This window comes from Euprymna scolopes, chromosome 43 (assembly GCF_053919585.1).
Source record: "Euprymna scolopes isolate OS-2025 chromosome 43, ASM5391958v1, whole genome shotgun sequence".
Lineage (NCBI taxonomy): Eukaryota > Metazoa > Mollusca > Cephalopoda > Sepiida > Sepiolidae > Euprymna > Euprymna scolopes.
In genome coordinates, this window is record NC_136524.1 from 37,390,606 (window position 1) to 37,404,410 (window position 13,805).

At 33.3% G+C, this 13,805-nt stretch overlaps 1 protein-coding gene and 1 pseudogene across 4 annotated transcripts in view; one reads left to right on the forward strand and one right to left on the reverse strand.

Annotated features, from left to right (window-relative positions):
- LOC145268294 (uncharacterized) overlaps positions 1 to 13,805 on the reverse strand; it is a 672,998-nt gene that overhangs the window by 376,268 nt on the left and 282,925 nt on the right. The gene's annotated exons all lie outside the window — the stretch shown is intronic.
- Positions 4,583 to 4,701, forward strand: LOC145268551 (5S ribosomal RNA; annotated as a pseudogene).

The window sequence follows — 13,805 nt, forward strand, 5'->3', positions numbered from 1 at the left end:
CTGTATAATTTGGTATACTTCGTCTCTTTCTCACACATTGATTTGAAATTAAAATTTTAAAAAAATACATATATTAAAATGAAAAATTGGTGGGTGTAAAACAAAACAAAAAAAATTGTTTTTTTAATTGTAATTAATTTTTTTTTTAAATTATGTTTGAACGCTGAAACAGTTTTATTTAAAAAAAAAAAAAATATTTTTAAATAGTTTGAAATTTTACATTTAAAAAAATGCACCAATTCGTTCGCAGGAGTTATGATCTTTACCCCCATCGATTTGGAAAAAAACTGCGAATATTGGGTGCAGTTTTAAAATGTCTATGTATGAAATTATATATGAATACTAAATGCTTCCCAAATATTTTCTAAAGACACTCTTACTCATTAATCTCTTCTATATAAATAAAATGAACTCATTTTTTCCCGTCTGATTTTGACCTTAATAGGATTAAAAATCAAGATATTTCATGCAAATATAATATGCACAAACGGCAGAACAATATCTGAGGTGTGTTATAGGCTTATTATTTCTCAAATTTCTCGATAATCTTAGATTTCTATACTTTTTCTGCTGAGAAGTCACGGCCAAAATCGGTTAAGATCAATGGAAGTGGTAAAATATTTTCTCTAATAAATTCCTCCTCCCCCTGCCACCACTTAACACCGTTTGGGGATCGTTCACAAGGAACAGTTGAGAAGAGAACACCGGTTTGGCTTCGTAGTTCTTTCATGTGAAGTTATTTAAAATCACTAAACTAAGCTGCAGTCCTCTGTGGCGTAGTGGTTAGCGTGCTGGACAATTCACATTATATTTTCACGTTCGCGCCGACCTACCGTAGTCGTTTTTTTTTTTTTTCCTAAACAACTGGAATGGACTTTTCTTGGTGGCCAAACTGTTAACGTTGCAGATGTTTTTTTTTTTTTTTTTTTTTCACACTTTATTTTCCTACTTTTACTCATGACTCCGGGTTTGATCCTTCCTACTTACCTACCATAACATTTTTTAAAACTCCCCCCCCCCCGTCCTGGAAACAAACACTCGGGCAACGCCGGGTACCCCCGCTAGTAAATGTAATAATGTAATAATATTGCATGAAGTCATGTATTTCACGAATGTTGTAATGATAATGCAAAGACATTTTAATTTTGTATTTCAAAAATATTTTAATCAAAAAATAAAAACATCCTCCTCCTCCTCCTCCAGTCCTTCATAGGTGCTACAGGGCTTATGAAGATTTACCTGAAGTCCTAACTAACTAATATTCCTGGTGAACCAAGCGCAAGAGAAATCCAGACAATTGCACTTAAGGAAACAATGAGGATACTAAAAAGAGCTCTCGGATGGTTTCAATAAAAAGCAGGGCAATGTTGGCAGCTGGTTTGGCTGCCCCATACCCAGCATTACAATCTTCAAAGAAAGAAAGTGAAAAAAAAAAAAAAAAAAAAATGGTGACTAGCCAGGGTCTCGATGCTTTATCGATGCTCAGTGTGGAAAGTCTCCTCACAAGTAGTGCACGGGTAGTTTTTTTTTTTTTTTTTTTTTTTTACATAGGCATCACCACTTATCAAGGCCAAGAGGCCACTCAAGGATAAGAGTTAAAGAGTGTACAGTAGAAATTGGACAACATAGTAATCATTAGTAATGAAAATTTGGTAAATTTGATAACTTATATGGAACGGCTCATCAAGAACTTATTTACGTTAGACTTGAACACAACCATATTGTAGTCAGTCGGAAAGCAGAAAAACGGAAGACAATTCCACAGGCGTGCAGTTCTAAGGAAGAAGCTTTGTTCATGGAATCTACGTTTAGGTTTAGGCACAGATAAAGAGTGGGGGGGGGAATTATTGATAGTGTTTTCAGCTAGACGAGTGTTTCTTGTGAAAGTTTGGCGAGGGGGGACCATAGATTAAAGCTCAGTCGAACACTTTCCATGAAAATAACGAACGAGTAGTTACCAGGGTTGTTGCCTTTGGTAATGTTTTTTGTTCAGAACTGGCCTTTATTTTTGCCTCTGTTTCTGACTTTCCTTTGTGAAAGCTACTCTACCAGCAACTTCGGTCTGCTGCTAGATCTTCCCAATTTTTCGTGTTCATATTCGTTGCCTTAAGGTGGCGCTTTATCACATCCTTATAGCGGAGTTTCTGCCCACCAATCTTTCTGCACCCATTTTCCAATTCTTTATACAATAGTAAGTACAGGAGGACATTAACAGTGTTCACATTGCACCTACTTGCTACACGTCTACATGACACCTCTAAGAAAGTTTACAGTTGAGTATTAAAGCAGACATTTTTTGAATATTTTTTTGCTAGTCTTGACCTGGTCGGAGTCTGGTGTGCATATCTCCCAAACTAATTAACGTCTGTTTGTATGTTTTTTCGTTTGAAATTCTTCAAGCTTTACTGGCACATGAAATCTCATTTTAGAGAAAAAAATCCGCTAGATGCTAAAACCAAAATTTACCTGCTATATTTGAAACAAAATCTTCAGAGATAGCGGGGAAAACCACTAAATTGACAACACTATTTACTGAACATTCATTTTTATGACGTTATGACACTAGCCTGGTATACTGGCATACAATGCGAGAGGGTTAAGAGTCTAACCTGTGAATATACAGGGCCATGAATGGGGAACCACAAATAGGTCAGGGTAAATGTTGATTTAAATAAATATTTCATCAATAGTCCAGTTAGTACACTTTGCAGTTGAAATAACTTTTTTCGATTCAGAAGCAGAAAGAATGCATATTTAATTGTGCCCTCTAAATTGTAATGCATAAATCCATGTTGAATTCTGAGACATTTTAAAAGCTTTAATCCTTTCAACCCTGCATGGCCGATATATTGGCCTTGGCAACATAGCTAAAAATATAAAATGGCCGATATTTCAGCCTTCTAATAATACAGTATCAAATAATTTTGCTAATCTTTTTTTGGCTAATTATTACTTAATTGGATGAGCACCAAAGGGTTAAAATCGTTTTGGAACTGTAGATCAGCAATGAATGTCAGGCTTATTTCTACAGGATTATAAATTTGAAAGGGATTTTGAATTCGTTGAATTGGCAATCAATTGTGATTTCAGGCTATTACTAACGCTTATAAACAAAAGTGTTTTTTGTCCAGAGTTCAACCTATTTAAAAAAGAAGAAAAAAAAAGAAAAAGTTTTTATGATATATGTACCTGTCAGAGAACGAAAATGTCATATATATATATATATATATATATATATATATATATATATATATATATATATATATATATATATATATATATATATAATGAAATAAGAATTAGTTAAGTTTACCAAAATAATCCAAGATGGCAAAACTAAAGTATATTATAAATATTGAAGAGTTAATATTTATCCACTTATTTTTTTAAAATTAAATATTTTAAACTCTTTTTCAAAGTGTTTTTAACATGTTTTATTAACTACCTGTTCTTTATATATATATATATATATATATATATATATATATATATATATATATATATATATATATATATATATATATATATATATATCACATTTTTGTGATTCAATGAATTTAAAACATTTATGACGTGAAAGGTTTGAGTTTCATATGAAAGATTTTTATTATTCTATGTAAGGCAAAGAATATATTAAATATTTTAACTCCTTATCCTATAGGGTTTCGATGTCTACCATCATATATAGAGCAATTCTTATTTAGATGGGATAATACATAGAATATTACTGCCAGTAATATTTTGTAAATCTTATAATCACAGGTTTTCATACCAGTTGATTGTTGTATAATTTTATTCTGAAGTGTGTGTATATATATATATATATATATATATATATATATATATATATATATATATATAAACCATTTTTAACGATCTTAATAGTAAATCGTAGCCATTACAAGGCTGATTTTGCTCTCGGTTGTTCAAGTTGAGTTATCTTCCTTTTATTTATTAAAGATGACGATGTGACTCACACTATCTGTGATTTATCATAAAATTTGATTTTCTTAGTAAAAAAGTACTCGAATAATTTACATGATTTTTGGAATACGACATTTTCATTCTGTGATAGTACATACATCATAAAAATTTTGTTGTTTTAATTAGGTTGAATTCTGAACAAAAGAAGTAAAATATTCGAGTTAATTTCCTGTTTTTCTTCAATTGCATCACTACACTATTTTCTCAGGAATAAAAAAGGGAGTGTGTAGTTTATGAACTTTTTGTTTCCGTATCTTATCTATATACCTAGAAAAGTGAGAATGTGTGGGAGGACCTATATACTCAACGGATTTTTAATCTACGGACTTAAAATTTGGAATATAGGATATTCAGACATTTGGGATACTTTTTTTAATCAGTTTTCATCCAGAAAAAAACGGACTGCAAGGGGATCAAAATTGAAAAATTGGTACGTGGTGGCCTGATTTTTAACTGTTTGCTATCAGTATTCAGCGAATGCGCATGCGTGAATCGTTCGCATAACAGATTCCTTATGTTAAAAATACGTATGTTTGAAAACACTTTTTAAAGATCGCGTCAAGCTGGCGTAATGATTATAGTACTTGACTCACTGTCTTTATATAGCATAATCATGTTGACACACCGGTTCCCATCAGATCACCAAAGTTAAGCAACGTTGAGCCTGGTCATTACTAAAATGGGTGACCAATTCGGGAAGTCCAGGTGCTGTATGTAGGAGGACGTCGACACCTCCCTGCAAAAAGTTGCAAAACCTAACGTCGTCATCACCCCTAACAGGAATATACATGCGACTGGGGACCGCTTGTAAATTTCATACTCCCATGAAACTTCCTCCTTTGGAGGAAGCCGGTTAAACCCTGAATAGGGTTGGTGCTGACTGCACACACACTCACTGTCTTTAGGTATTGGGTTCGATCTCAGCCAGAGTATTTTTTTTCTTTTACTTAGATGACGTGAACTGTTCAGAAAAAAAAAAACAACAAAAAAAAACAAACCATAATACTCGCATGCATAGGTCTCAGTTTCTATATGAATTAAAATATATTTATTCTATGACACAGCAATACCGGGTGGCCTGCTAATAATCTTATAAAATTGTTCATCCTCAATTTATTAATCAAATAAATAATGAAGCTAAATGTTTATTCGAAACCTTAAAAATAAGTAATCGTACTGAAATTTTAGTCCTTCCTATTCCAAGATTTTCTTCCTCTTTAGTGTATTTGAATCTCTGTCTTTTTTTTTCTTTCTTTTTTTCTTTCTTTTTTGTTGTCTTTAATTCATTTTTTTCATTCGGAATTTCTTGACACCTCAATTCTTCTTCCTTTCTTTTTTTTTTCTTTCTATTTCCCCTTCCATTTTTTTTCTTTTGTCATTTATTTACTTATTATTTTTTTCTTCCTCTTCACAGCTTCTACTTTTTTGTATTTTTAATTTTTCCTTGATATTTTTTAATTTTTTTTTTCATTATTTAAATTTGAAAGCATTTCCTGGCCTTTGGTCCGGGATTGATGCTTCACTGAAGTTAATTGGTCTTTGGTCAATGTATGGGGAAACCCTTCATACTGAGACAATTACTATTTATTTGGATATTGCCAGAGTGTCCCTTTTTTTAGGGGGGGGGCTGTCCCCCCCCCCTCCCATTAAAAACGACTTTGTGTCTAATTTGCTTTCGTGGGAAAGCAAATAAATTTAAATTTGAAAGCTGAATTTTTTATCACTCGTTTTCTTCTAGTGATATATCTAATATATAAACGGCTATAGGCCTGTCAGTCTGTCTATCTCCATATTTTCAAACTCTATCTCCTCCGAAACTAAAAGTCAAAAAGAGGTGCTAGTTACCTCAAATGATTTGATTCTTTTTTTGTTACTAAGAGGTCAAAATTGAAAAAAAAAATCGTTATACATTTTGTACATTCATCTTAGTTTATTTTTAATCGGTTCATATGCGTTGATACGTTGGTACAGTGGTAACGTCACCAGCTTTGAATGCTACAGTTTTGGTTTCGATTCGAGCTGATGGCACCTAAATATGTATTTTTTTTTTTTTTTTTTTTTTTTTTTACTTTTGAAATCACGACTCTCTAATAATGTATACGAAATCTGCACAAATCAAAATATCATATTTAAGCGTGTTTTACGCCCGGGCAAAGACCCCCCCCCCACCAGTATCTTCATATATGATTTTCCTACTTTTATTCCGCTTTCTTTCTTTTATTGTATTTGGAATTTCTCTTGAATTTCAATTTTCTAAAAGTTTTTCTTGAATAAATCTGGATTTTTTGTTTTTTGAATGCGCTTTGTTCTGATTACGGATTTTCCGTCTTAGATTTTATTAAACAAGAACGTGACCTTTTGGCTTTTAGAATTATGTTAATGTTGTCCCCCCCCCCATTTTCTGATATATTTCTATTGTCTGATACAGCAAATTTTATATCTAAATATAAATCTTTATCTTGACAGAATTGAAATCTACCAATTTCTTGGAATTCCACTAATTACTTTCCGTTTTTTTTATTTTATGTAATCCTTACAACTGCAGAATTTCTTTTCTCTTCCTTGTAAAATGTTGATTTACGATAACACTGACTGTCTGAGATGATAAATTTCTTCTTTAACTTGGAAGCAATTAATGGCATGGTACATCTGCTCTCTAAGTAATTTGCAACGGACGTGTTAGTCAAGAAAACCGTTATCCATGGATCAATTTTCCTTCTTACTTTCTCTATATCGCAAAGACAAATGGCTCAGTCAGTTCTAATGCCTTGTTACTTTAGATTAAAAAAAAAAAAAAAAAAAAAAAAGACACAGCATTCACCATAGCCGGGTTAAACCAGCTTCCTCTGAAGGAGGAAGTGTCAGGTGAATATTAAATTCATAAGCAGTTCCCAACTGTACCTGTATCGCGGCCAGGGGAGATAACCACATTAGGTTTCTGCAATTCTTATAGGGAGGTGTCGAGGTTATCCTACTTTCAGCATCTGGTATTCCCAAATTTTTATCCATCTAGTATTGACCAGGTTAGCAGCTCTGAAGAAGAGTGGGTCTACTGATTAACAGACCCTGAATTGGTAATATGGAATACAACTTTTCAGGTGGCCTTATATTGGAATGAATCAGAAAATATCTTGACAATCATCTGGATGGTACCAGGAAAGACCTACTCAATGAAGTAGTGACTCAGTACAGTGAGTTCATAAATTCCCCTGACGCCAATTGAACCTTAATAAGAATAAAACAGAATCGAGGAGAGGTATATTGAACCCTGGATTACCACAAAATGCAATAGCAGTCCTAACCACTAAACGATTATGAACACAGTCACAATGGTGCCTTGTGCCAGAATGGAATAATCGTTCTCCATGACATAGACAGACCAAGAAACGTGCCCCGGTAAACGATCGGATTATATTCGTGTCACCGTGCTTATGCTGTATTGTTGTTTCAGACACGCTGGCATTATGCCTGGAATATTGATAGAAATAAATAACTGCGAAAGTTGGGATCGATCTTCCGCACTAATAGCAGAGTCTATAGTTTAGGAGTTTTCTCTGTTTACATAACCTTCACAACTGCAGAATTTCTAACACTCCAACGGATTGTGATGATAAGTTTCTTCATTTTCTTTGCTTCAGGAACAAAACAATACATTATACTTAGTTCATTTTTTTAATAAGTCATAATAAGCCTTTGATAAGTTATAATAAGCCTTTGATAAGTTATAATAAGCCTTTGATAAGTTATAATAAGCCTTTAATAAGTTATAATAAGCCTTTAATAAGTTATTAGCCTAGGTGTGTGTTGAACAAAAAGAAAAAGAAAGAAAGAAAGTTGTAGTAGGCAGGCAGGCTCGAACTTGTGATGCGAATGTGGAAAAGAAAGTGTGTTGGTTGAACAAAAAAAAAAAAGAAGGAAAATTACGAGCACAAAAAAAAAGTGGTAGTAGGCAAGCAGGCTCGAACCCGTACCTTAAAGGAGGAAAAGGAAGTAAAAAAAAACAAAAAAAAACGTAACATCTTTGCCATTGTGTCCATCGCAAAACTGCTGAAAGTGGCGTAGGTTTAAATTAAGGCTAGACAATCGAAAAGAGACGATGACTTTCGAAAATATCGTCGAAAAAAGCGACCCCCCCCTCCTTGTAGAAAAGTGCCCAGTTGAGGGTAAAGGAATTAATGTTTTTGGCCAATTTTTTTATATTTGTTCTCCGAAAGATCAAACTTCAAAATGATCTATCGAAAGTTTTTGTGAGACATACAAATATACATACATACATACATACATACATACATACATACATACATACATACATACATACATACATCTAAACAGACAGGTGATATTTATATTATAGATAATGAGCCATTAATAAGTTATAATGAGCCTTTAAGAAGCCTTAACTATTGTGAGATATGCTTTAACTATTTCAAGTTTCCTGAAGTCCTTGGCTTTTTGATCTTTCATGTTCTCACTTAACTCTCACTTTCATTTAGAGACTGACCTGCTAGTTTTCAGTTGACCATAGAAAACACTTAAAGGGTTGGAAGGACCTTATTAACCTGCCCCACGAGCATTTTTTTTTCCATTCTTTTTTTTTTGGGGGGGGGGGGTATCTGTATATATTCCCCTACACCCCATCAGTACTTATGCATATTTATTTATTTGTAAATAAAATTTCATTGAAACCATGGAGGATCTTTTGAGTAAGGCCCTGGAGGGAATGTAGTATTTTGGTGAAAGAATCTAGCTAAGTGTAAACAAATGTCTTTGTTGTCAAGCAGAATGACACTCAGCCTTTCCTCTATCTCCTCAAATCAAACAGAGCATAATGCCTACGTTGAATGGAAATTGTGATTTTTTTTTTTTACTTAGTTTTTTTTCTTTTCTTTTTTTTTTTTTTTTTTTTTTGATAAGAGCAAAAGATATCTGTTCTGAATATTACGCTTAGTCTATACTCCTGATCAAAAATTTAAGACCCCTTAAAAATCTTTAAAAAGAAAACTTTTTTTTTAAGGATATATTTTAAACTCCTCCAAATTAAGGTTACCAATACTACAATCTAAGAGGTTATGGAAAAAAAAAAGCTAAATTCCAAACATTTAATTTAGAAATTTACATTTTTATAAAATGAAGGCATTTTACACTTGATCAAAATTATAAAACCAGGGGTAGAAATTGCTTTTTGGTTCAGTTACATATTAGCAATCACTGCATAAAGGTATCACTATGCCTAAAACAAGCACCCTTACCAAAGTTGAGCATGCTCGAATTCTAGATTTCCATAAGCAAGGTTTGTCACAGCAGGCAATTGCAGCTAAGGTAAAGTAAAACTGATTTGCAACTTTCTAAAGGACAGTGAGAATTATGGAAAAGCAAAATCCACTGGTAGCTCCCCACCCCACGTTTCTCCTGTTTTGAGTAGGAGAATAAGACGGGTTGTTGTGAAAGACGGGACTTTCTTTTAGTCAAATTAAAACAGTCACAGATGTTGATTGTAGTCCAGTAACCATCAGATGACACTTACGAAAAAAAGGCATGGGAAATAAAAAGCGTAAACAAATTCCTTACCTGTTTTCACGTCACAAGGTGGATGGTTTAAGGTTTGGTTATAAATACCAAACATAGGACGTTGAGAAATGGAAGAAAGTCCCATTTTCTGATAAGAAAAAATTCAATCTGGATGGTCCTGATGGCTTCCAACGATATTAGCATAATGAAAACATGTCTCCTGAAATTTTCTCCACATGTGATAGTGGTGGAGGATCCCTAATGGTATGGGGTGCTTTTTCTTGCAGAGGGATAAGTGAGCTCCAAGTGGTGCAGGGTCATCAGACAGCGACTGGTTATGTTAGCATGCTACAAAAAGCATCGTTAATGATGGAGGGCTACCATTTGTGTAGGGATGAATGGTTATTCTAACAAGATAATGCTGCCAGCCATGCTGCACGATGGACCTTGACCTTTCTACAAGAAAATGGGGTTCATCTCTTGAGACATCCTGCATGCTCACTGGACTTGGACCAAATTGAAAATGTTTGAGATGGATAAAATAAGATGTTTATCAAAATGACAAACAATATTCAACAAAAAAATGAACTTTGTGAAGCCATCTTCAGAAGCTGAAGCAACATTGCCCACGTCTTAATGGAAATGCTTGTTTCTAGCATGCTGCCAAAATTGTTGAAATCATCCAAACTAGTGGAGGTTGGTTGGTTGTTTTTGCTTTATGGCATATCAACCCTTTTCAGGTTATTTAATGCCGAATCTAGTTATTTTGAAGAAAATTTTTCTAATAGAATATATCTTTTTTTCAAGTCAGTTTCTATTCAACTCATAGTTGGGACCCTAACAGGTACTACCACTCCGGGTCAGAGTGGACCTGGGAGCAATGGCAATTAAAGGGTAGCTCCACACTCCCCAAAGCCCGCAAACTGGGGCCTCACCATCGGATACAGTTTAAGGTCATATCCAGGACCAAGACATGTGGCGATAGAACATATTATTAAATTTGGTTGTTGAATGTTTTCATACACTTTTCGTACAATTTCGTAGAATTTATATCCCTGGTTTTATAATCTTGATCAAGTGTAAAATGCCTTATTTTATAAAAATGTAAATTTCTGAATTAAATGTTTGGAATGTAGCCCCCCCCCACACCCTAACCTTATAGGTTGGTAACTTTATGAGAAGTGGAAGGAGTTTAAAATATTAAAATATATCCTTAAAAAAAGTTTTCTTTTTAAAGATTTTCAAGTGGTCTTAAATTTTTGATCCTCGGTCAGTGAAAGAGTGCTTCTATACAAGGGGTCGGCAGCCTTTCGGAGTGCATGTTTCAAAAAGCTATGCTGATTATTAGAGGAGGGCCAAAGGGCTTCAACTACATTGTCATGGGGGACACAATGTTATTACATATGTAAATAAATTTTCTGTGCATTTGAAGAAAACAAGTATTAAATATGATACTTAAACAATATCACCTACAGGAATGTCAAAAAAAGAAATTACAAACATTTTACAAAAGAATATATATATCATGCCTTTACTAAAAGATTCACTCAAGGGGCGGATTTGGTCTGTGGATTGGAGGTTGCCAACCCCTTATCTCAGCCAGATGTAAAAGCTCGATAAAACCAAATAGGAAATAGAGCTTATAATATGAGCAAACAGTTAATAAAACATATTTTATTAACTGTTTGCTCATATATATATATATATATATACATGTATATATATATATATATAAAAGAGAACGTGTGTGTGTGTGTGTCTGTCTGTCTGTGTACATTTCCCTACGCAATAACTCTGTCAATTTTTAGTCTACAGACTTGAAATTTGATATACAGGGTACTGAGATTTGGGAAAATCGATGTGATCGGTTTTCGGCCAGAAATTTGGCGATTAAGGGGTCAAAGTTCAACGATTTGACCTTTGAGAACTCTACCAAACTCCTCCGATAATTTTGGGTCTACGCACTTGAAATTTTAGATATAGGTTTCTTTGACATGGATCTAACTTAATAACTTGATTTGAGCCCAAAACAATAGATTTTAAGGGGTCATAATAGGGGTCAAAGTTAAAAAAATTTACCTTTGCCTATACTGTATGTATGTATATCTGTTTGCATGTCTGCCTTAAACTTTCAATAGAGGCGACGGATTTTACCAAGATCAGTATCGTTTTAAAGTTCGATCCTTCATACGACAAATATCGAAAAATTGGCTAAAAACATTAATATCTTCCCATTCAACTAGGCACTTTTCTACAGGGGGGGGCACTTTTTTCGCCGATATTTTTAAAAGTTATCCCTTCCTTTAGATTGCCTAGCCTTAATTTTTAAAAATTTCACTTTGGCGGTGGTCGTAACAGCATAAACGTTAGGTTTTACCCCGTTCTTTTCCTCCTTTGCAGTACGGGTTCGAGCCTGCCTTCCTACTACCACTTTTTTTTTTTTTTTTTTGCTCAACATACACATCCAAACACCCGGGCAACGCTGAGCTGAAATGCTAGTATATATATATATATATATATATATATATATATATATATATAAATATATAAATTGAACTTCACTTCTCTATGATCTGATGTCTTTTATGGAAGTGTTATTGAACATTTATAATTCTATTTTTCTATGGATTATCAATGGATTTCAATGGACCTTTTTCTCCCTTTTTTTGCTTTTTTTAATCTCATAAAATGCCACTAACTGTTAAATAACTTTTTTGATGCAAGTATGATTAATTTTATATTGCTTGTTTCCTTCAATGCATTAATCTGCAAAATTTATTGCATATTTTGTAAACCTCTTCCCTCTGATGAGAAGAATTGCATTCTTCTAAACTCCATGGAATAAGGCTTTTATTGTTTGTTTGAACTCCTTGTTGGATAATGGTAAGATGGACATCATTTTGAAATTTGGAATATAGACTTTTGTCACACACACACACACACACACATTATATATATATATATATATATATATATATATATATATATATATATATATATATTGATTTTTAAGATTGCAAACTATGTGCTAATCAGCAAAATTATAGTTAGCCTCTATGCCTATATAAATGTTATTTTGCTGTTTTTCCTCTGAGAATAAGAGCCATTCTTTGAAACTCTGGAACAAGGAAATTATGATCTATATTTTGTATCCATTTCTTTAAAAATAAATGCTGTAAATTGTAATTTGCAAAATTTAACTTTCCTAGATCTAGGCTCTATCTCGAATAATGAGCTTTTTCAACTTGATTGCATTTTCCTATAAATATTGGTACCATACTTTGGGGTAATTGTGCCAACTATCTAAAAGTGCTCTTTTGGCAACCACGCTTATAAAGAGCACTTTTTTTTAGTTGGCGCAATTACCTCAAAGTATGATATCAATATTTATATATTTCATTTTAAGCTTTCAAATTATGAAAATTGTTCAATTTCTTTAAGTTGTAAACCTTGAATCTTTAACTATGTATCTACATGTGTGTGTGTGTGTGTCTGCATTTCCTTAAAACAAATATACGTTTATGATTTATATATTCAATAAGGTTATCTTTAAATTGCTACAGTTTATTAAGCTCAATGAAAATGGAGTTAAACTTCCAGAGCATAGGAAACTTTATTAAACATTTCAAAATCATAGGAATATGAACACTCATAAACATACATTACCTGTCACTATTCAAAATATAATGATTTCTCCCAAGTAAATTTTCGCCGGATACCTCGTTTGATGTAAACATAAGTTTCTTTTACATTTTCACATGAACAATTTGTCTATATTATAAATGCTTCACAAACTTTATACAGGTAAAATTTAATAACATTAGTATTGAACATGTAATCATATGATTATTAAATTTTAACGAGGAAGCTCAGATTACTTACAAAACACCCTCTAACATGTTCAGAATGGCTATCAAAATAACAACATTATTTCAGCACGGTAAAAAAAAAAAATAAATAAGTACACAACATTTACATTTTTTCCCACCGACACTGCACACCCAAAATTACAAGGTTAGCTCAGAGTATTTGCGCATGGGGATCATGACAACGGTTATCAAGATTATATTTGGGGCAGATATTTTGACACTCTGCCCCCCCCTCCCCCAAAATGGTGTGTTTATTCCGACTGGTTAGGGTGTCCATTCTAAAAGCCATTCTTACCATGAGGATGTTGGGAGTGTCTATTCCAAAAGCCATCCTTAACATGAGGAGGTTGAGGTTCGGGGGATGGGTCTTGGGCAATACCAATAACAACCATACTTAAACTTTTTACAAGGGGGAGGGGCATGCTTCTACCGAGCAACGCCGGT